This window comes from Physeter macrocephalus, chromosome 16 (genome assembly GCF_002837175.3).
Source record: "Physeter macrocephalus isolate SW-GA chromosome 16, ASM283717v5, whole genome shotgun sequence".
Taxonomy (NCBI): Eukaryota; Metazoa; Chordata; class Mammalia; order Artiodactyla; family Physeteridae; genus Physeter; species Physeter macrocephalus.
This window is the reverse complement of record NC_041229.1, coordinates 3438254-3459943: the sequence shown is the minus strand read 5'-3', so window position 1 is coordinate 3459943 and position 21690 is coordinate 3438254. Positions and strand designations below refer to the sequence as shown.

Sequence of the window (21690 nt, the reverse complement as noted above, 5' to 3'; positions counted from 1 at the left end):
ACTTTTTGATTCTAAACATAAGTGGGGAAGATTTGGGGCACTGGACTATCTCATACTCATCTGATACTTTGCAGTCTAAACAATGCTTTTACAATAACATCATATTTCGTCTTCACCACTTCACAAGGTAGATATTTTCTCCATTTTTTCAGATGTGGGTAAACTGAGGTTCAGATGATGAGGAGGCTCCCCTGGTAAAGGAGCTGGTACCCACTTTGGACACTAGCTAAGGCGTCCGCCCCACTCACCACGTGGTGTCCTCGGCAGAGTCATCCTAGGGGTGGGGTGCTGATCTGAGCCCCGCCTTCACTCTGAAATCAAGCCCTCTGCCGCCCCGCTCACCTCCCGTCCCCACTGCCCAGCTCCGATTTGTCAAATGTCTGTTTCAAACACGCTCTCATTTTGGGGGTGTCATCCTTCAAATGCATTTGTCCCGTCATTTGACTAATCCAGGAGATTAGGCCACTTCGAGGAGGCTTTGATGTAGCTGGAGGAGTGTTTAAGTATGTGTGCCCCTCTCTCCGTATCTGGGTGCTTGTCCCTCCTGGCGGCCCCGAGGAGGGGAAGGCCGGGCTCACACAGGTGAGGGAGGGCCCGTGTGCAGCCCCGTGTGTCCCCTGTAGATGAGAAAGCCAGCACAAATGAAGAGAAAGGTCTGGAGTCTCACATTTTTTTTTACCAAAAGTGAAAAATCAATTCGTGACCTTAAAGAAGTTTATGAATTCCTAGCTTAGGAATCAATGCGCATTGATTTCTGTGCCTGTGCATGGCTGTACATGTACACCATCAAATGATGAAAGCTGTGTTTTGTCGGGCTTGGAGCGCGGATAAGCAGGCGCCATTTCTAACAGATTGCCAAGAGTGAAAAAGGAAAAAAAAAAAAGTCCACTGTGCAGCATCTGAGCCTGGAGCCTGCGGGCTCTGGCTGTGACTGCGGGCTCTGGCTGTGACTGCCGGCTCCGGCTGAGATCGGGGGTCAGCAGCAGGGACCCCTGACCCACGCCCTCACTCCTCTTCCTCACGTCCCTTCAGCTCCACGCCTTCCCACACACACCTGCCTTCCCGAGGCGGTTTTCTCAGCTTAGATTTACAGGGTGAGGGATTGCTACGGAGGAGAAAGATGGGGGCAGGACAGACAAGCACAGAAGGTGTCACGTAAGGGTGACTTGATAATTTACATTTGAACACCGTATCCCGTTTAAAGAATGCTTTTCCATACCTTATGCCATCTGATCACCTAACACCCCTGGTTTTTGGTCAGAGTAGGTATCACTGTCCTCATTTTACAAACAAGGGAGAGGATACTAAGACAGCTTGTGATATAGCTGGTATGTAACCCAGCCGGCACTGACGCGAGGTCCCTGCACCCCGTCTCACGCACTGGGGCGCCTTCTCCAGTGCCCAGCGGACAGGCAGCTCTGCCGTGTTGGGACCTGTAGGCTAAAGCAGAATAATCTGTATGTAGAGGGAAAACACAGACGGGCATGAAACACTGACAGAAGATAATGCAATTGAATCGGTAGGAGAATAAACACATGTTTGGGGGGCACGGAGATGGGAGAATCTGGGCCAGAGAAAGAGGCAAGTGAAGGTGGACCTGGGGTCCTGCTGGGCAGAGGGGGCAAAGCCGTGGGCCACCAGCTTCAAGACCGCCGGCCTGAGCTGCAGCCTAGCAGATGGGATGGCCCCTGGAACTGGACTGTCCCCAGGTGATCTCTGTCCCCGACTCCCCCACTCCTGCTCCTGCTGTGACTTCTAGCTCAGTGGGTGCCATTTGTCATTGGTCCAGGGGCCCAGAGCCCTCTCCCTTACCCTCCACCTCCCATCAGTCACCAGCTCTTATTGATTTTACTTCTTACATTTTCTTGAATCCCCTTCTTTTATCCCTCCTCTGTCTCTCCTACTTCAAGTTCCCATAACTTCTTACATAAAGCACTGGCGTCCCCTCCGCAGATACGTACCTCTATATGATTTTTAAAAACCCATTGTGAGGGAATAAGCCGCTTCTGGTCTTAACTGTGATTTCTCCCTTTTATCTCTCCTCTCCCTTTCCTCCCTAAATAGACAGGTCACGAGCACTGGCCAGGACCACAGGATCCAGAAGTAACTGGCATGGAGAGATGGCCTGGAACTGCTGAAGGACTCCCCAAACCTCCCCAGGTCTGTGGGAGGGAGTCTCTCAAAAAGATTGCGGTGGAAGTTTTTTTTAGAACCTGGTCACATAGGGAACTTGAAAGAGAAATTAAGGTGACTTATAAAATGATGTATTTCTTATATACACCTAAATTTGTGGACGGTGATTCACACACAACTAGCCCCATGTATTGCCAATAAATTTCAGAGGCTTTCAAATTTCAGTTTAAAACAAAGCAATGTTTCAAGTCTCTCCCTACAACTCCCCCTGAGGCCTCGATAGCCGCCTGAATGACCCAGCTTAAATGTGCATCTGATCATTTCATTACCAAATTGAAAGCCCTCGGGGCCTCTGCATGCCCACAGGATCAAGTCTAAAGGTCTAAAGGTCTAAAGGTCTCCACTCCTCCCCCCATCTCTCTGGGCTCCTTCCTCTCTACCTTCTCTCTCCTGTGTTCTAGTGTGGCTCTCAGCCCCTCCCACGCTGTTTCAGGCCCCGCTGTTCCCTCACACGACATCCTTCTCCCCCAGTTCCTTGTCACCTGGACAATTTCCACTCAATCTTAGAACTTGTCTCCTCAGAGATCACTTCTTCCAGAAGCCTCCCCTGGCCCCAGGCTGACCCCGCAGTGCTTTCTCTGAGAACCCCTCTCACGCCGCCACACCCATCTTGAGCCTAGCTCTGCGGGAGGGCTTGGTGTGCGTAGGTAAGGTCGAGGTCAAGGTCACAGTTGCTGGAGGGGCAATGGCAGGTGGGAGAATAGCCTTCAGGAGAAACCAGTCTGCTCCCTCCACTTTCTGTCTCAGGGAGGACTCAGGGGTGGGGTTTGAGGCCCTTCGCCGGTTGGCTTCCACGAGGCTTTCAGCTCTGGAAAAAATAAATACTGGTGGCTTAAATGAGTGCGTGAAATGAAAGGTCAAGGAGTAGTAGTTAACCAACGTGACTTCTGGCACAAATGGTCAGCACTTTGGGAATAAAATTCCCTCTATTTCTTTGGGGCTTCTGGGCCCTTCTTTTCACTGAAGGCTAGTTAAATGTGGCTCGGAGAGGGACAGAGAGAGAAGTCTCCCCACCTCTGTGCTCCCAAAGGGGTAATGGGCTCCAGAGAAAGGGGAGGTGGGCAGTCCACAGGAGGTATTGCTTTTCATGTGTATGTCGGCGGGCGGGGATCATAGGAGAATTGGGGAGAGGGGCTACAAGGAACACGTATTGAGAGAGACAAGAGTTTCTCAACCTCGGCAGCTTTGGCATTTGGGGCAGGATAATTCTTGGTTGCGGGAGCTGTCCTGTGCGTTGTAGGATGTTTAGTAGCAGCCCTGGTCCCTACCTACCAGATGCCATTTGTATCTGCTTCCCCCAACCCAGTTGTGACAACCCCAAATGTTTCCAGATATCACCAAATATCCTCTGGGGGCAGAATCAGCCCTGGTTGAGAAACTCTGAGTCTGTGCTGGGCACTTCTCCCTCATTCTCTCCTGTAATTCTCACTACACACAGGCCTTTCTCCCTTATTTGAGACAAGAAGCCAGGCTGGAACTAGACACCAGATCTGTCTGATTCCAAGGTCTGGTCTCTGTGTTCCACCAGCTTCCACGGGAGTGGAGTCCATGCCAAGTCTCCTGACTGAGGACAGTCTCTGTTCAGGGAAAACATGCAGAGACCTGATAGGAATGCCCTTCCACTGTCCAATGACCTTGGACGTGACTCTATGAACATCTGGAAGACCTCCTGTCCCTCTCCTCTCTTCTTAGCTTCAGCCACACCAGAGATTCCAAGATGGGAGAGTCCATCCATCCTTCAGCTCAAGTGAAATCTTGGTCTGCAGCGGGGAGGGGAGAGAGCGGAAGAGGAGACACAGAGAAGGAACAATATGTGAAGCCAGTTCACATCTCAGTACGAAGAAACCCACCAGGCTCAAATTCACTGGAAAGTAAGTGCCTTTCTCTACCAGCTCCTATTTAAAGTAGAAGTAGGAGACTTTGTAGGTGAAAGCAAAGCAACATCCTTTCCTGCTGATATTGGGAACCTAAGAAGAAAATACCGTGTTCATTGGTTAGGTTTCCAGATGAGTTTACTATTTTAGTACGTGTAATAATACTTTTATTATGGTGAAATTAGCACCACTGGTGGTGTGCTGTGTGGTTCATTATCACTGAAGAAACCACGCGTAAGAATCAAACACTTCTAAATGTTCGTCATTGATATTTATGGCTATTTTTCAATTTAGGGCCTTACCTGTTCTTACCTGAAATTTTTGAACAGTCCCTAAACAGGGTTCCCCGACTCCAGTCTCCACCTTATCTATTTAGCCAGTGTCTCCTCTATATTTACGTGAGGCTGATATTTCCATAGTGTGAATCTGCCCGTCCCTCTCCTCTTTCAGTGCTGCAAAGGCTCCTTCTCAAACCTCAGGATAAAATTTAAATTACTTGACATGACTCACAGGATTTTCTGAATATGAGTTAGACCTATCGTTTGCCACTCCTGTACCAAGCTTATATTTCAATCACACAGAACCAGTGGAAATTCTCCAAATGCTCTTGCTGTCTTCGTTTCTCTATAAACTTTTGTACCTGCTGTACACTTTGCCTGGAACATCCTTCCCATTTTTCTGTAGCTGGTTAATTTCTTCTTGTTTTTGAAGACTCAGCTCAAGGGTCTCTTCTTTCTAGAACTCTTCTTTAACGCTCTCCTCCTTTGTCTACTCCTTTTGCCTTCTGCAGTAACCCAAGCAGGCCATGGTGACATCCTAAGTCAGAAAGTTACTTGCTAATTTCCCTGTCTCCTTCACTAGCCTGTGAGTGTCTCAAGGGCAGGGAATTTATCTTAGTCATCACTTTACCCTCAGTGCCTAGCACAATGCCTGACATAGAAAAGATGGAAGAAATACTCAATAAATGTTTGTCCGATACTTGGCTGGCTGTACCCATTATTCATTGATGGTTCAGCCCAATCATTTACCTTCTCCTTTTGGACACCCTAACTTAGATCATATTCAAACCTTAAAATTGATCAGAAACACTCATCCGGATCTTAAGAAACTAGTAAGCCATTTTGGGAGGGATCAGTTATTTTTTATTATTCCTCTGTGAAGTATTGTATCGAGTGACTGAGCTCTCAATGTTCAATCTCTTCCACCACTTGAATGCTTGAAAACCAGAGGGAGTGAGGCTGGAAAACACAGTAGATGTCAGGATTAAAGCAAAGGGAGTGTCTTCTGCCTTTGCTGGATTTGAAGTCCCCCTCTGACACATGCTCATTGTTTATTATTCATGGTGCATTTTACTTGTTCAGAAGGTTTAAGAATGTTGCTATTGGGTTGCTGTTGGGTTCGGGGCATCCCAAGGGGTCTTTGTCTTCCCAGTTAATTACTTATCTCTTCACCAACACCAAGGTGATCCTTTGCATACAGTAGGTGCTCTATCACTGGATCTACTAACTGACCGACTTAGCAGTATGTTCTGCCTGAGGGCAGGGAGGAACAAGAAACCTCCTTAGGATGCTTTATTCCAAGACGGGTCATGGTAAGGATTCAAGCTGTGCTGAGCTGAGCTGAGCAATTTATGTAAACTCTTTATTTATTAATTTATTTAGCCTGTCCACCCACCTTTCTTCACAGCTGCAAATGCCTTTTGACACAACTGTGGATTAGGAAAGGTGTCAGAAATGTGTTAGGAGCAGAAGGTTTGGAGTCTGTTGGGCTGTTAATAACTTGTGAGGAGAGCCAGTGGTGCCCCTGGATTAGCCAGTGCTGGATGGAGCACAGCTCAGCAGCCCTGCCCGGGACCCTTTCCCCCTTGGGCTCTGCTTTCTCTGCTTTCTCTTGGTCGGGTCGGGGTGGGGCGTGTTTCCAGCCACCAAGGGGAACCAGCCTGTGTGACAGGACCCCGGGAGAAATCCTGTGCCTCATGTTATCCGAGGGAAGAAGAAAGTTTTCCTCTTCCTCAGCTCCAGCAGATTTATTTGTGAGCCAAATGTAGTGCCAGCTTGACAGTCCAAAGGGTCAGACTGAACGGAATGATGAAAACTTTGTAATAGAACATGCATCTAATACACAGACTATTGGTAATGGGTGGAATTGATTTTTTAAAAGTAACTGGATTTAGTATTTCCCTTCCCCCCTAACTCCAGGAAGAGACAGGAACGATGATGCTTGCAGAGTTTTGTTGAGGAGGATGGTGTGGCCTTGTCCCCAGAGAGGAAGGCATGATGGTTCATGAGTGCTGCAGAGGTGAGAGCTGTGAGTTCCGAGCTAGAGTTGGAACCCTCCAGGGACAGGTGAGAGGAGAGACCCGCTCCTTGACATGTCCCAGGTGTGAGGCCTGGGTTCTACAAGGCAGACTGTAGCGGAGGAACATCTTCAAAGCCCGAGAGATGGATGGCAGATGACAAGGACAAGGGCTGGTGCTGGGCGGTGACCTTCGTAGGTGGCCGTAGCAATAGGAAAAGTCAAGACTGGGGCCATCATAAGAGTCCATGGAGGGAAAAAGAGAGGAGGCCCCAAATTACTGAGCCTGGTAGCTGGGAACTCACAGCAGATCAAATCTGATTTTGAGAAATAAAGTGACGTTTCTTGGATTCTGCTAGCATACCAGCTACTATTTTTGGAGAAGCTGGGAACCTCCTAGAAACATGGGAATAAAAATAAACAGATTGTTGATTAGGCTCCATGCTATATGAGCCACTGTACAGAGAGCTGCCTATTCTGGCTGCCTAAACTGGGCTAACGTAGTTTCTGTCCTCGAAGAACTTGTATTCTGAGAATTTCTGGTAGTCGGTGTTTTTACAGGAGTTTAGAATTAGTTTATTCTTTAGCATGTCTCCCTAGGAGAGAAGAGAGTAAGGAAGGTAGGTTGGGAGCAAGTAGATTTTCAAGCCCTTTTCATTTTGACACTGAAGCCACATTCAAGCCTGACTCCCGTTGGATATAAACGTATAACCTAGAATCCATTGCCCACTGCCTGGAGGCTCTGGTTGGGAGCACTGGCTCTGGAGTCAAAGGCAGACCTGGGTTGCAGTTTCTGCTCTGTAATTCATGGTTGCACCACCTTGGTGAAGCCCCTTGCCCCGTAACGTTAATAGTGTCTCCATCTGGAAAATGCGGTTCTTTTTTTCTTTTGGCCACGCAGCTCGCCTTGAGGGATCTTAGTTCAGGGATCGAACCCGCGCCCCCTGCAGTGGAAGCGCAGAGTCCTAACTGCTGGACCGCCAGGGAAGGAAGTCCCTGGAAAACGTAGTTCTTAATAGTGCCTACCTCACGGCGCTGCTGAGGATTCCACATGTGATGGAACTTGCATCTTAACAGAGCATATAGTCTATCTACAGAGAAATAAATATTTATTCTGATGTCAAAAAGTGAAAAGTGCTGTGGAATTAAAACAGAGCCAGGGCAGGTGGTTATTTTCGGTCCCGGTGGTTGGGAAGGACCCGCTCCCAGGAGACGGCATTGAGTGGCACCTGGGTAAGGGGCGAGGTGAGGGTGTGAGCTGATGTATATAAAGAACATACTTTCTTTCAGACCCCAAGCTGAATGTTCCAGAACTGCTTGTCACTCTCTTATTGAAACACACAACAGCTGATTCAGGACTAAGGCCCGGCTCATGAGAACAGGGGTTAAGGAGACATGGCAACTCTCTTTCTTGTATTGAGTCTGAGTCTGCAAGGCTCTGGCAATGACAGAGCGTACATAATTTGCTACCTTGGAAGATGTCCTAACTATTGAGACAATACCCTTGAAAGATTGCTCAAGGAGATGTAAAGAATGAAATGTAAAAGGAACAAGGGGATATATGCAGGGTAGAGAAAAAGAAAGCATATAAGATTGTGTGTGTGTGTGTGTATGTGTGTGTGTAGGTGTGTGTGTGTATGAGAGAGAGAGAGAGAGAGAAAGAGAGGAAAAGATACCAGAAATGAGAAGAGGTGTAGAAACTAAGAGATGCTTTTTATAATTTTTTAATAAAGGATATACTCTGAGTCAGTGGATTCACTGGGTCTCAGTGGGTTTCTGAGCCCCAAGTTTCTTGCCATGCATTAGCCAGACTGTATAAAGAATTGGCTCCCAGAAAGGCATGGCCATTTGTTCTCAGTTCTGTGTGCTTCCCAATCCCCCACCGCTTGATGTCAACTTTTGACATTTTCCATCCGGCAACTTATACACTATCACCTGCCAGCCTTCCCATAGTACTTGTGTTTGTTTGATCTCATACAAACTCCGCTCTCCGATCTGTTGATGCAATAATAAATCTGGGGACCTTTGAAGATAGTGTGCTGTGGGAGATCACAAATGGAAATCTCTTCTTGACACTTAAGCATCCTGAATGCTGAGTCCCCAGTGCTGATGGGGCTACATTGTGCATCTCCTTTTAGACACATTTAGACAAATCCATCAAGCAGGAGTCCCTAAAAGCCTGTAATTTTCCAGGCAATATGGGAGATACCACATTGGTAATGGAAGATTCCTATAAAGCAGCATGATCCTGAGCTAAGCTATCTATTTGAATTAAATTGTTTTAAGCACTTCTGAGCTCCTGGTGTGATAGCAGGAGCCTCACAAGATTTAACTTAAAGACATGGGCCTGACCCTCAAGAAACTTAAAGTCCCAAATAGCATGTTCCTTTGGGATATTAATATTTCTCAAACACTTTTTGGTATCTCATAGCCCTGTGTGAACATCTTCAGGGACTCAGTTGGTTGCTGAATACATTTTAGGCTCTTTAACCTGGAATTCAGTCTTCCCCAGGTGCTTTGCAGCCTGTCTCCCAATTTTCTCCCTTAAAAACCCTCTTCTCTGACCCCCTGCCCCACTCCCAGCCCCTGAGCACTGCCAGGCACTGCTGTCCATGCCCTACCCATTCCTGAGAACTCGCTTCAGATCCTACTTCTTCCATGCATTTCCTCATCCCTCTTCTTTTATTTTTTTTTTAGTGGCTTTCTTTTTTAGAGCAGTTTTAGGTTGACAGCAAAACTGAGCAGAAAATACAGAGTTTTCCCATATGCCCGTCTCCCCACACTCAAGCCCCCCCCTACTATCCACTTCCCCCACTACACAGGTGCATTGTTACAGCTGATGGACCTACACTGACACGTCATGGTCACCCCAAATTCACAGTTTGCACACGAGGGTTCACCCTGGTGTCCCTCATTCTGTGGGTTTTGACAAACATATAATGACAGGCATCCTCATCATAGCATCGTGCAAAGTAGTTCCACTTCCCTAGAGACCCACTGGACTCTGCCTGTTCATCCTTCCCCCCCCAGACCCTGACAACCACTGATTTTTTTTTTTTTTTTTTTTTTGGCGGTACGCGGGCCTCTCACTGCTGTGGCCTCTCCCGTTGCAGAGCACAGGCTCCGGACGCACAGGCTCAGCGGCCATGGCTCATGGGCTCAGCCGCTCCGCGGCATGTGGGATCTTCCCGGACCGGGGCACGAACCCGTGTCCCCTGCACTGGCAGGCGGACTCTCAACCACTGCGCCACCAGGGAAGCCCGTACCACTGATTTTTTATCGTCCCCATAGTTTTGCCTTTTTCAGAAAGTCATGCAGTTGGAATCATACAGTATGCAGGCTTCTTTCCCTCGGTAACAATATGCACTTAAGGTTCCCCCATGTCTCCTCATGGCTTGATAGGTCATTTCTTTTTAGTGTTAATAATATCCCATTGTCTGGATGTGCCATGCCTTGCCGCTCCTTCAGAAATTCTGGTAGTTCTTAATGTCTAAACCTGCTCTGTCTGATGCACGGGCTGCTAGCTACATAACATTTAAATAAAATGGCTGTTTAGATTTAAAATAATTAACATTAAGTAAAATAAAAAACTCAGTTTCTCAGTCACATTAGCTACACTGAGACTGCTCAGTAGCCACATGTGGCTGGCGGCTACTGTTTTAGCCCAGATACGGGGCAGCTCTGATCATTCAGAAGGTTCTATTGCATACATAGCCCTGCTCTAGACTATTGATGTGGTCACTAGGAATGTTATTTTTTTTTAATTTTTAAATTTTTTGCCTGCACCATGCGGCTTGGGGGATCTTAGTTCCCAAACCAGAGACTGAACCCGGTCCCTCGGCAGTGAAAGCGCGGAGTCCTAACCACTGGGCCGCCAGGGAGTTCCTACTTCCCGCTAGGCATGTTAATGTATTGAGGTTCTACTGTAGTTCGATGCCTTGTCAAATTAATGTACGTTAACTAATTTAATCCCATTCACAGCCCTATGAGTGTGGTGCTATTACTCTTCCCATTTTACACAGGAAAATCGGAAGGTCAGAAAGGTTAAGTGATACATCCAATGTCGCACAGTTAGTGGCAGCGGGGCCAGGACTGGAGCCAGGTGTCCCCGATGCCAGGACACTGGTCTCAGATGCTAAGCATCCTACCGGTCATCTGCTCTGGGATAGCTGCTCCTTCACTTCCCATCCTAAAATCCTCCATCAGCAGGGGTTGCACGTAATCCATCGTTTACAGATGAGAAAACTGAGATTTCAAAATGTGAGTAAATGTCCACGGTCGCAGAGGTGAAGTCATCGGCAGAACAGCTGCTGGACGCCCAGCCCCTCCCGGCCAGACCGGTAGCCTTTGTTCCGCCCTGTTTGCTGGGATGCGGGGGCTGTCGCCTACTTCGGCAGCACCAAAGCAGTCAGCACAAAGCCTTTGGCAAAGCCAGATCTCTACTTGCCGAGAGACGCGGAGAGGAGAGACCACAGTCTAGCTTCCTCCCCGCCGGGAGCCGTGAGGGGTTTGTGAGACTAGAATGTCTCTCACACGCCTTCCTGGGCTATGGTTTGCCTTCTTCTGAGAAGGACAGGGAGCAGACGTGAGGTGGTGATGAAGAACATGGCACTGGCCGTCGGAGCAATGACGCAGTCATTCACCAGTGTTCGACATTTATTGGGCACCCACTGCATGCCAAACCCTGAGACAAGACTGGGTCCAGATGTGAGCAAGGAAGCTGGGAAGGCGATGTGCAAATTCAAAGCTGGAGCCAGAGACAGAGGACTGCCTGGGAGCAGCAGCCAAGCAATGGCGGGATGGGAGGGAGGAGACTGGGCCAGATGCTGTCTTTTGCAGAGACAAAACTTGTGGAGGATGAAGTGGCCTCCTTGGAGAATGCCTGGTAAATGCTAGAAGCAAGGTCAATTTCTGACTTTTTCTCTATACAGGAGAAGCCTCCTGACCCTGGTGGAGGTGCCTGTAGCTACAGAACCAACTGTGACTTCATATTTACAGCTGGAATTTACAGCTCTGCCCTCCCAACCCCCTAAGACAGCCAAGGTCCCTTCAAATGGACATTTGAGCTTGGGCTGATTTTCGGTACTTCCTGGGGAGAAGAAAGAAAAGGAAGGAGTTGGGAGGTTGGTGGTGGAGGGAGGAAGTGTCTGCCTTCAGGTCTTGGGAGAGACAGTCACTGGGTGGTGACTATTGAGTGGACGTGCAGGGCCCCCGCTGGACCACAAGACCAAGGCAGGTGGGGAGCAGGGCAGTTTTCTAGAAGTCTTGTACAATCCCTGTGCAGACTTCCGCCCACCCCCAGGAGCCTCCCCCCAGCAGCTCAGGAACAGCTGGAGGACACGGCAGCCTCTGGCCTTAGCTGAGTGCGTGGCTGGCGCGGCCGCCCCCGCCGGGTCAGGCCTCGGCCCCGCCTGCCGCTGCAGCTTCATGCCCTTCCCGCCCTGGAGACGTGACCGCTGCTGTTCCTTGTGCGCCCCTCCCCCCGGGGCCGGACCTGAGCCCCCAGCCCTTTCTCCTGCCTGCCTGCTCCTCTGGTGGCTGCTCCTCCGTGACCGCCCTGCTCAGCATACCCTCCATCACTTCTGTAGCCCCTGTCCTCCTCCAGGTACTTTTTCCTGCTTGCCTGGTGCCGAGTCTGGAGACAGAATCTCAGATCCCACTGGCTGAGCAGACGGGGTGCTGCTGTCCGGCTCTGCTGTTTGCCTCCCCGCCCCTGCCCTCTCCTCAGACACAGGTGACCAGAGCGACCCTTTTAAGCATCAGTTGCCTCTTGCCATTCCTTGACTCGGGGCTCTAATGGCTGCCATTCATTCTGAGAGCGGAGGCCAGGTTCCCTTCATCAAGCGACAACAAAGCTTTACACAACCTGACCCCGGCCCGTCACTCCCCCTCCTACTCACTTGGCTCCAGCCACACTGGCCCCCTGGCCACTCCTGCGCCAGCTCACCCTGAACAAGGGCTGCCCGCTTCTCCTGTCCCTGGGGGGCTCTTCCCCTGGACGCCCACGTCGCTCACTTCTCTGCTGCCTTCAGTGTAGACCAGCCAGGCTAGAAAGAGAGCTTGCAAAAGGGTAAGATGAGAAAGAAATCCAAACTCACCTCCTCCCCCTCCTTCCCCTTCCCTTCTGGCAGCCTCTAGCCTCTTCACTCTGGTTTTGTTTTTCTCCGGAGCATGTGCCAGACATGGCTGAATCCAGGGCTCAGCCACCTCTGAAATCTCTCCCATCTCACGGCTCTTCTTTCCTCTGGTTCAGTTTCACTCCCTTCTCCACAGTGTTGGCAAAATAGCCTCCAGCCTCTCTGGGCTTTAGCCTTCAGTTTGCAAACCCAGTACAAAGAGCAGGCTCCATTTCCAATGGTTCCTGAAAGAGGACAAGGGCTGATTCTCCCTGGACCAACTTGAGACTCGGCTTATTTTTGAACCACCCTGTGTGGCCAGGGGAGGGGACCCTTCTGCTTGGTGAGGCCCGGGTCACATATCTGTCCCTGGAAATGGAGTGGAGGTGGGATAAGCCCTGCCCAAAACACTGAGCTTGAAACTGATGAGCAATGGTTCCCAAAGGGAGATTCGAGCACAGCTCCCAGGAGAAGGGGAAATGGATCCAGGGCAGGTGAGAAGATTCCATATTCACTGGGTTCCCCCCAACCACTTCCCCGTTTGCTTCCCAGCTCTTCCCCCTGGGCCCATCCTGTCTGCACCCTGCAGTCATTTTGAGCTCACAAAATATACTGTATGATCTGTTACTCTCCTGTTAGTAAGTCTTTGGTGCCTAGAGGTTAAAGTCCAAGCATCTTAGACCTGCATTAAAAGCCACCACATATCGGCCTCACCTCATCTTTCCCATCTTGTGTCCTTGAAAGCTCTCAGCCTGGCCTGGTGGGTCCCTATCTGCAGAGAAGGTGGGAGGGATGGACTAGAATTTCAGGTGTGTGTATGTGGGGGGTAGATAAGTCACCCAGACCTCCTCCCAGGAGAGGAGGCATCAGGGCCTGGCCCCAGATGTGGGGTGTGCCATCTGGGTCTGAAGAGCTGCAGGGAAGCCAGTGAGTTTGTGAGGGGCGGGGGTGGGGTTTAAGGGACAGGAGGAAGGAGGTGTCAGAGTGGGTGCTGGCGTGATTCTGTGAGAGGCTCAGAGAAGGGGAGGCCTGGGGAAGGGGCAGGAGTGAAGGAAGGGTAGAGGAAAGACCTCATGGCGTTCCACACGTGGGGAACGATCACAGGGAAGGCGGGAGGTGGAGAGCACAGCACATGCTCTGGGCCCGAGGTCACAGGATGTGGACTCAAGTCCCCCCCCAGGTCTCCGTCCCACAGTTACCAGGCAGGAGAGCGGCAGCCCTCCCCAGGATGCTGGGTGGTTATACATGATGCTGGGTGGTTATGTGTGTGCCAAGTGCCACAGAAAGGGACGGGATGGTTTACCACAGAAACAGGTACTCGGGCACCTTTGCCGGCAGTGATGTGTGAACCGCTCTATTCCATCACGGTTCAGGTAGAGGCAGGAGGCTGGTCTCCAGGACGCATTGGACATCTTTTTTGCTCTTAATGCCCTCTCCCAGTCCCCACCCCTCAATGAGATAAGAAATAGGTACTACTGCCCGTCACGTTTTAGAAACAGGGGGACAATGAGAGCAGTTAGGAGTTTTGTTTGAGTGCTTCCTGGGAGTCAACACTTGGAAGTGGAGCCAAGATAGGGCTCCACAGTTCTGTCTGTTCTGCTGACCATGACTCATTTCCAGTTTTAATTGTGGTAAAATACACGTAACATAGAATAACATCTTAACCATTTTTAAGTGTACAGTTGAGTGTTAAGTGCATTCACATTGTTGTGTAACCCATCTCCAGACGTCTTTTCATCTTACAAAATAGAAACTCTGCCCATTAAACAAGAATTCCCCCATTCCCCCTCCCCGCAGCCCCAGGCAACCACCATTCTACTTTCTGTCTCTATGAATTTGATGGCTCTGGGGGGGTCTCTGATAAATGGAATCATACAGTATTTATCTTTTTGTGACAGGTTTTCTTCACTTAGCATAATGTCCCCAAGGTTTGTCCATGTTATATGTGCCAGAATTTCTTTCTTCTGTAACACTGGATAATATTCCATCATATATATTTATCCATGCATCCGTCAGTGGACACCTGGGTTGCCTCCTTCTTCTGGCTATTGTGAATAACGCTGCTTGGAACACAGGTGTACGAATATCTGTTTGCGACCCCATCTTCAATTCTTGTCCAGAAGTAGAATTGCTGAATGGAAAATATGGTGACTATATTTTCAATTTCTTGAGAAACCTTCACACTGTTTTTCACAGGAACTACACCACTTTACATTCCCACATAGGAGGCACAAGAGTTCCAATTCCTCCACATCTTTGCCAACACTTGTATTTTATGTTTTTGTTTCTTTGTTTGTTTCGTTTGACTTTCTTTTATAATAGTCATCCCATTGGGTGTGAGGTATGTCTCATTGTGGTTTTGATTTGCATGTTTTTTTTTTTTTTTTTTTGCGGTACGCGGGCCTCTCACTGTTGTGGCTTCTCCCGTTGCGGAGCACAGGCTCCGGACGCGCAGGCTCAGCGGCCATGGCTCACGGGCCCAGCCGCTCCGCGGCACGTGGGATCTTCCCGGACCGGGGCGCGAACCCGTGTCCCCCGCATCGGCAGGCGGATTCCCAACCCCTGCGCCACCGGGGAAGCCCTGATTTGCATGTTTTTAATGATGAGTGATGTTGACTACCTTTCCATGTGATTTTTGGCCATCTGTGTATCTTCTATTCATGTCCTTTGGCCATTTTTAAGAGGGTTGTTTGTTGGCTAGTCAAGAAATCTTAATGATCACTGGGATAAGATAATAAATATAAAGGAATAGGGCAAGCTGGGCTAAGAGTTTATCAGCTCTGACTCCAATATCCCAGCTGGCTGAACCTCTCAACCTCCCCACAGACACGGCGAAGCCTCCTATTCAGGGTGGCTGTTGACACCAAGTGGTGAGAAATTCTGCCCTCCAAGAAATGACCGGGGAGAACCAGGGCTGGCTTTAGGGCCCTACCTTTCATCCAAACTGAGGTTGAAGACGAAATTATTTCTGTGTAAACAAAAACTTGTGTCCTTTCCCTTTTCCCTTTTTCAGCCCAACCTGAAGTATTACTGTATCCACGGCAACCACAGCAACTGTAATCACCACCGGCCTGACCACCACCACTGCTACCAGCATGGAGCACAGGCTCACCGTGGACCACATCTGGTGCCCTCACGGCTGGAAGCCGTCGGTGTTCAAATCCCCAGGTGAGAAATCGCCAGCCATTAAGTCACCTGATTGGCTGAACATCCTAAGCATCTGAAAATGAGAAGACGGGGTGCGTCTTCTCTTTTTGTTTTTCATCCGTACCAGAAAGTAATGAAGCGGTGGTTGGGAATTTTAAGCAGCAGCTTCAGTCAGGCTGGGTGGTTTATAGAGATTAACTTACCCCCTTGGAGTGCTCAGCAACCAACCAGAAGGCTTTCCCAAACCAAGCAATTTTATAATTAAGTGATAATTGTTTTTTGGAGGGTTTTTTTTTCCCCCCTGGGTAGCCTAGAGAAAGATAAACAGCTGCAGGAATCAATAAGCATCAAGGTCATAGGCTGAATTATTTACCAGTTCTCTGCTATTTATCTCACACTTTCCTCCCTACAAGGAAAAAATTGTGTCTACTTCACATGAGATTTAGAACGTACCTGGTTTAGTTTCACAGTTGTTATTACTGTCTTTACCTTTTTATGACTGAGAAAAATTGCTGTTTCACTAACAAAGTCTAGAGAGTGGGAGCATGGAAGGGTCTGATGCCAGGGTTCATTCACTGGGCTGGGCCCTAAGCTGTAGGAGTACTGGGGTTGGGGGATGGGCAGCAAAAGGTGCAGGCTGTGTGCACCTAGGCCCATACATTGCTTATTTTCATGATTACTACAATGTCTCCCTCACAGCCCTCCTAACCTTCTGGTTCTTGTCCCACCCACTATGGATGCCACAATCTTCGGTCAAAATGAGCTTTCCTAAACCCCACTCTGTCAATCCTCTATGAAGAAGTCTCTAGGATGATCTGAATCCACCTAAGGAATCCAGCCGTACATTCCTTATGGGTTTTGCAGCTTCGTTCCCCTCTGTGCACACCTGGCCTCACGTCCTGCTGCCCCATGACTTCCTCACTAAATTCCTGCCGTACTTCTTTGAGTTCTTCAAACCTACCACTCTCTGTCCCCTCAGGGTCACCTCAGCTGTTGGTCCTGCTGGAATAATATCCTTCTCTTTCCCAGGGTAAGCCCAACTCATCTACGTTCTATTGCCCCCCCCCCTTTTAAGTCTGGGTGATTACCACTTCCTGGGTCCCCCCAGAGCACACGTCCCAACCCCCATGACATGTCTTGGGTCATGTGAGATGAAGGACCATTCTTATATGAGCATGTATTATATCACTGATAATAGTTCAATGTCTAGTCTATAATAGATAGTCGACACCTATTTGGGCAGTTGATGAAGGAATCTCATAAGTTGCCTGGGGCCACAGAGAAGGAAATGGGGCTCAGGGAAAGTGTTGCCTGGTAGAATGTTGCTGTGAAATTGTAACTAAGCCTCTCTGAAAAGCACCTTGCTTGCCTTTGGCTGAACCACACACTAACAGAAAATAGCTGTGAAGGTTTAAAGAAAGCACGAAACGCTATAAAAATTAATATGAAAACTCAATATATTGAGAGTTGGTTATTTTTTTATAAGATTGTTATTCCTCTAAGCAAACCTGCCCATTCCCATGTATTTTACTATCGAATCAATTCGTATACAACCTTCAATAACCTGTTCTATAAAACAACAAGATATCTGCACCAAAAATATGCACTTTTTGGTGAGTCCTTCATTTTTTCAGACCATTAGCATATTCAATAACAGGTACAGGAATAAAGAGAGATTCAGGGGACCATCTAGGCTAGATAGATATGCTTGACCTCTACCAATTCCGAGTTGAGTTAGAAACACCTACACTCCAAATCAAACTGACTTAATGTTATTTCATGTCCTTTGCAGGCACATTTCCGGTTTTTCTTCTTTGGCTGGTAGGTAACTTTGAGTCACCTCTATATGTTTATACGGTGCCAAATATTTGGATGGAAGGCTATGTGATAAGCGTGAACAAAATATCTGGGTAGATAACTCAGATTTCCTTCTTTATTTGGAGTTTTGAGTGCTTTGTAGACAAATCTAAGGCACGTGGTTTCCTATCTGAGGTCCTTCATCTTCCTTGTGGTCTTGGATGTTGATCCTGGCTCCAGGCCAGGGACCAGGCGCTCTGGCTCAGTGGGCTTACAGGGCTGTGAGCAGCTTTGAAAGAGCTCCTTGATCTCTATTAAGGGTGTAGATACCAATGATGCACTCATTTTCCCACTTTCTTTCTCACTCCTCCATTAATGACCAGAAACTATTAATGAACGACCAGAATCAATCTGGTTGCTTGGTGAGATTAGAGGACTTTTACTTGTCTTGCAACTGCTTGTAGGAAGCCAGGTGCAGCATCAGTTTATCGTGAACTCACTTTCTCTCTCTGCATCTCTGCTATTAAGTAACGCCACCCTGGGGCTTGTTCCTGATAAAGCAGCTTTATAGAAAGCAAAATGATGGGTCTCCACACAACCCTGGTTATTATTCTCCATCCAGGGATGGCTTAAGTTAAGTAAGGCAACATGTTGGAGCTAAACAGTTCCTCTTGAGAATCTTGGTTTTAATTCTGAGACAGTGTTTATCTTGAGAAGAGATTTTTCAGAGGTTAGATAGGGCCAGGCCTACAGAGGCGCTGAGAGGCTGGACAGGACGCACCACTGGCTATTTGCAAGGATTCAAATAACTCTACAGCAGGAACTCGAACCAGCTTTGCGGAATATTCTGAAACCCAGTTCTTCACATTAATCATTCTAATCGTAACATCCAGAGACTGGAGGGGAGCAGTGTCCCCATGAGGACCACTGAAAGGAAAATCCTGAGAACAAATGGAAAGTGCTGGAAATAGGAGCAGCTGAAACTGAGAGCCCAGAAAGCCTGCAGCCCAGAAAAAGCTGGTTTAGGATCAGGCAAATGATTAGGTGATTAGGAAATCCTATACAGTACAGTGAGCAGGCATGCTTATTCTTCTTTCATTGATTAGACACCAGCAGAGGTTTGGAAGGGTGAGGGCATATCCCATGCCACACAGGTTGACACTTGAATCTATATATGTATATTGTTTTCCCTTACTGAAAAACTGCATTTACTATTTATCCATAGAACCTCTCTACTTTCTTAAAGACTATCAGTCAACTGCCCTGTTTTTTAAGAAATACGTTGATTCTATCATAGACAAAGTTAGCAAGCATTAAAGTAGGGATTGGCTACTCTTTTCAAAGTCCTTGTCCCCAGTTAAAAAGTGATAGCACTTTCTAATTGTTTGCTTTAAATCGGGATAACACAGGGCTTGCATAAGAAATTTGAGATACCATGCAAAGTTACCAAATTTTCTTGGGCAAAGAAAATTAAAGAGGTACTATATTAGTTGGGATTTATTCTAAGCTGCTATTACAGAGACCCACTCAGTGCAATGCTTAAATGAGAATTAAAAATCTCACACTTTTTATTAAAAGTGCTTCTCAGCCAGTAGACAGGTGGACGGAAACTTAGGACACACACACACATGCCTTTCCTTTCAAGGCACAACTAGGCAGTGGCAGCCCTCAGTCACATGGCCACATAGCCAAGCAAGGCTGGGAAACCAGCCTTCAGCTGGGTACCAGTGTTCCCAGGTAAGAACCAGGAATTCTGTTATTGAAGGAAGAAGGGTCAAATGATATTGGTGGACAATTTGCAGGTTCTTCCACAGGTGCACACATAGAAGGAATGCAGGACAACATGGAACTCAAGGTATTAAACTACGACTTGGACTGAGGTTGTAATTGAAATAAAAAAGAGGAGAAGAAGGAACTTGAGGTAGCTAAATGGCAGTCCTCCCAGACTTAGATAAAGAGGATCAAACATAGATATGTATGTTGCAATTAGAAGAGGAAAGGAGTATGTAGTCCACTTGCAAGTCCTTTAAATTTGGTCCAAACTAGCCTAAATGGGGCTCAACTCTATTCAGTTGTGTTGCTTGATAGTGGCAGTTCCATAAGGCAGTTCTCTTTAATTGGGCTGGATTTGAAAATTTGTAATTCCTTAGCTCTTTATTTTGAAATGTCCCTCTTTATTCCCGGTGATATCACATGTTCTGGAGTCTACATTATCTGAAATTAATAGTCTCTCCAGCTTTCTTATTGTTAATGTTTGCTTAACATTTTTTTATACATACCTGTGTCTTCATATTTAAAGAGGTTTCTTGTAGACAAGACGTAGTTGAGTCTTGTGCATGTATTCAGTCTGACAATTTCTGCCTTTTATTTGATGCATTTAGACCATTTATATTTAATGTGACTATTGATATGGTTGGATTTAAGTCTACCATGTTGCTACTGGTTTTCCTTTTGTTTCATGTGCTCTTTGATCTTATGTCATCATTTTCTGTGGCTTTTTTGGATTAATTAAGGATTTTCTATGATTCCATTTTAGGTCCACTACTGGCTAATTAGTTACATCTTTTGTTTAATTTAATTTTTATTTTTTAGTGGTTGTTCTAGGGTTTATAATATGCCCTTAACTTATCATAGACTGTTTTGAAACAATATTACATCATATCTTATATAATGTAAGATCCTTACAACAGAACACTTAACATTCTCCTGTTCATCCTTTGTGCTATTTGGATTGTACATTTTACATATACATATATTATAAAATCCCATAATATGTGACTATTTTTTTTGCTTTGAACATTCATTTATCTTTTGAGAAATTAAAAGATGAGGAAAAAAGGAAATATTAATATTTTAAAATACTTTTTATTTCTTTGTGTATATCTATAGTTCCATCTGTTACAATTTTTCTTCTGCCCAAATAACTTCTTTCAATATTCCTTGTAGGACTGATATACTGGTAGTAAATTCTTTCAGCTTTTGTTTGCCTGAAATAGGTTTTATTTGTCTTCAGTTTTAAAGGCTATTTTCACTGACTATTATGAGATTGTACAGAAATAGTAGTTATAACATGAGGGTCTTTTTAATGAGGAATTGTTAATATTCACTAAAATGAGTTGGCCAAAATGTTTGTCTGTACACCACTGGCCAGTTTTATTACATGGCGGGAATGTAATTATTTTGTTGAACAAAATAATTTTTTTAAATTGGGGTATAGATTTTTTTTAAATTGGTATATAGTTGCTTTACAATGTTGTGTTAGTTTCTGCTGTACAGCGAAGTGAGTCAGCTGTATGTTTACATATATCCCCTCTTTTTTTGATTTCCTTCTCATTTAGGTCACCAAAGAGCACTGAGTAAAGTTCCCTGTGCTATACAGCAGGTTCTCATTAGTTATATGTTTCATACATATTAGTGTATATATGTCAATCCCAATCTCCCAATTCATCTGACCCCCCCCCACCTCCCTGCTTGGTGTCCATATGTTTGTTCTCTACATCTGTGTCTCTAGTTCTGCTTTGCAAACAGTTTCTTCTGTACCATTTTTGTAGATTCCACATATATGCGTTAATATACGATATTTGTTTTTCTCTTTCTGATATATTTCACTCTGTATGACAGTCTCTAGGTCCATCCACGTCTCTACAAATGATCCAATTTAATTCCTTTTTATGGCTGAGTAATATTCCATTGTATATATGTACCACATCTTCTTTATCCATTCATCTGTCGATGGACATTTAGGTTGCTTCCATGTCCTGGCTATTGTAAATAATGCTACAGTGAACATTGGGGTGCATGTGTCTTTTTGAATTATGGATTTCTCAGGGTATATGCCCAGTAGTGGGATTGCTGGGTCAAATGGTGATTCTATTTTTAGGTTTTTAAGGGACCTCCATACTGCTCTCCATAGTGTCTGTATCAATTTACACTTCCACCAACAGTGTAAGAGGGTTCCCTTTTCTCCACACCCTCTCCAGCATTTAACAAAATAATTTTTAATAAAAACTTAAAATGATTGTAGTAAGTATGAATTCGACATGTACTCAGTTTTCTCTACATTAACAGTGTTTTTTTTTTAGTTGTTTTAGTTTTATGGGTTTTTTTTTTTTTTTTTTTTTTTTTTTTTTGTGGTACCCCGGCCTCTCACTGTTGTGGCCTCTCCCGTTGTGGAGCACAGGCTCCGGATGCACAGGCTCAGCGGCCATGGCTCATGGGCCCAGCCACTCCGTGGCATGTGGGATCTTCCCGGACCGGGGCACGAACCC

The 21690-nt window shown here is 46.7% G+C and overlaps 1 long non-coding RNA gene across 1 annotated transcript in view; it reads left to right on the top strand.

Annotated features, from left to right (window-relative positions):
• Positions 1 to 3891: 3891 nt before the first annotated feature.
• The window catches only part of LOC114483980 (uncharacterized), a 25216-nt gene continuing 7417 nt past the window's right edge, over positions 3892 to 21690 (top strand). Inside the window, exons 1-4 of the long non-coding RNA XR_003676356.2 lie at positions 3892 to 4064; positions 15492 to 15646; positions 16605 to 16655; positions 17418 to 17446. This is a non-coding gene — a long non-coding RNA (uncharacterized lncRNA). The remainder of the gene's footprint in view (positions 4065 to 15491; positions 15647 to 16604; positions 16656 to 17417; positions 17447 to 21690) is intronic.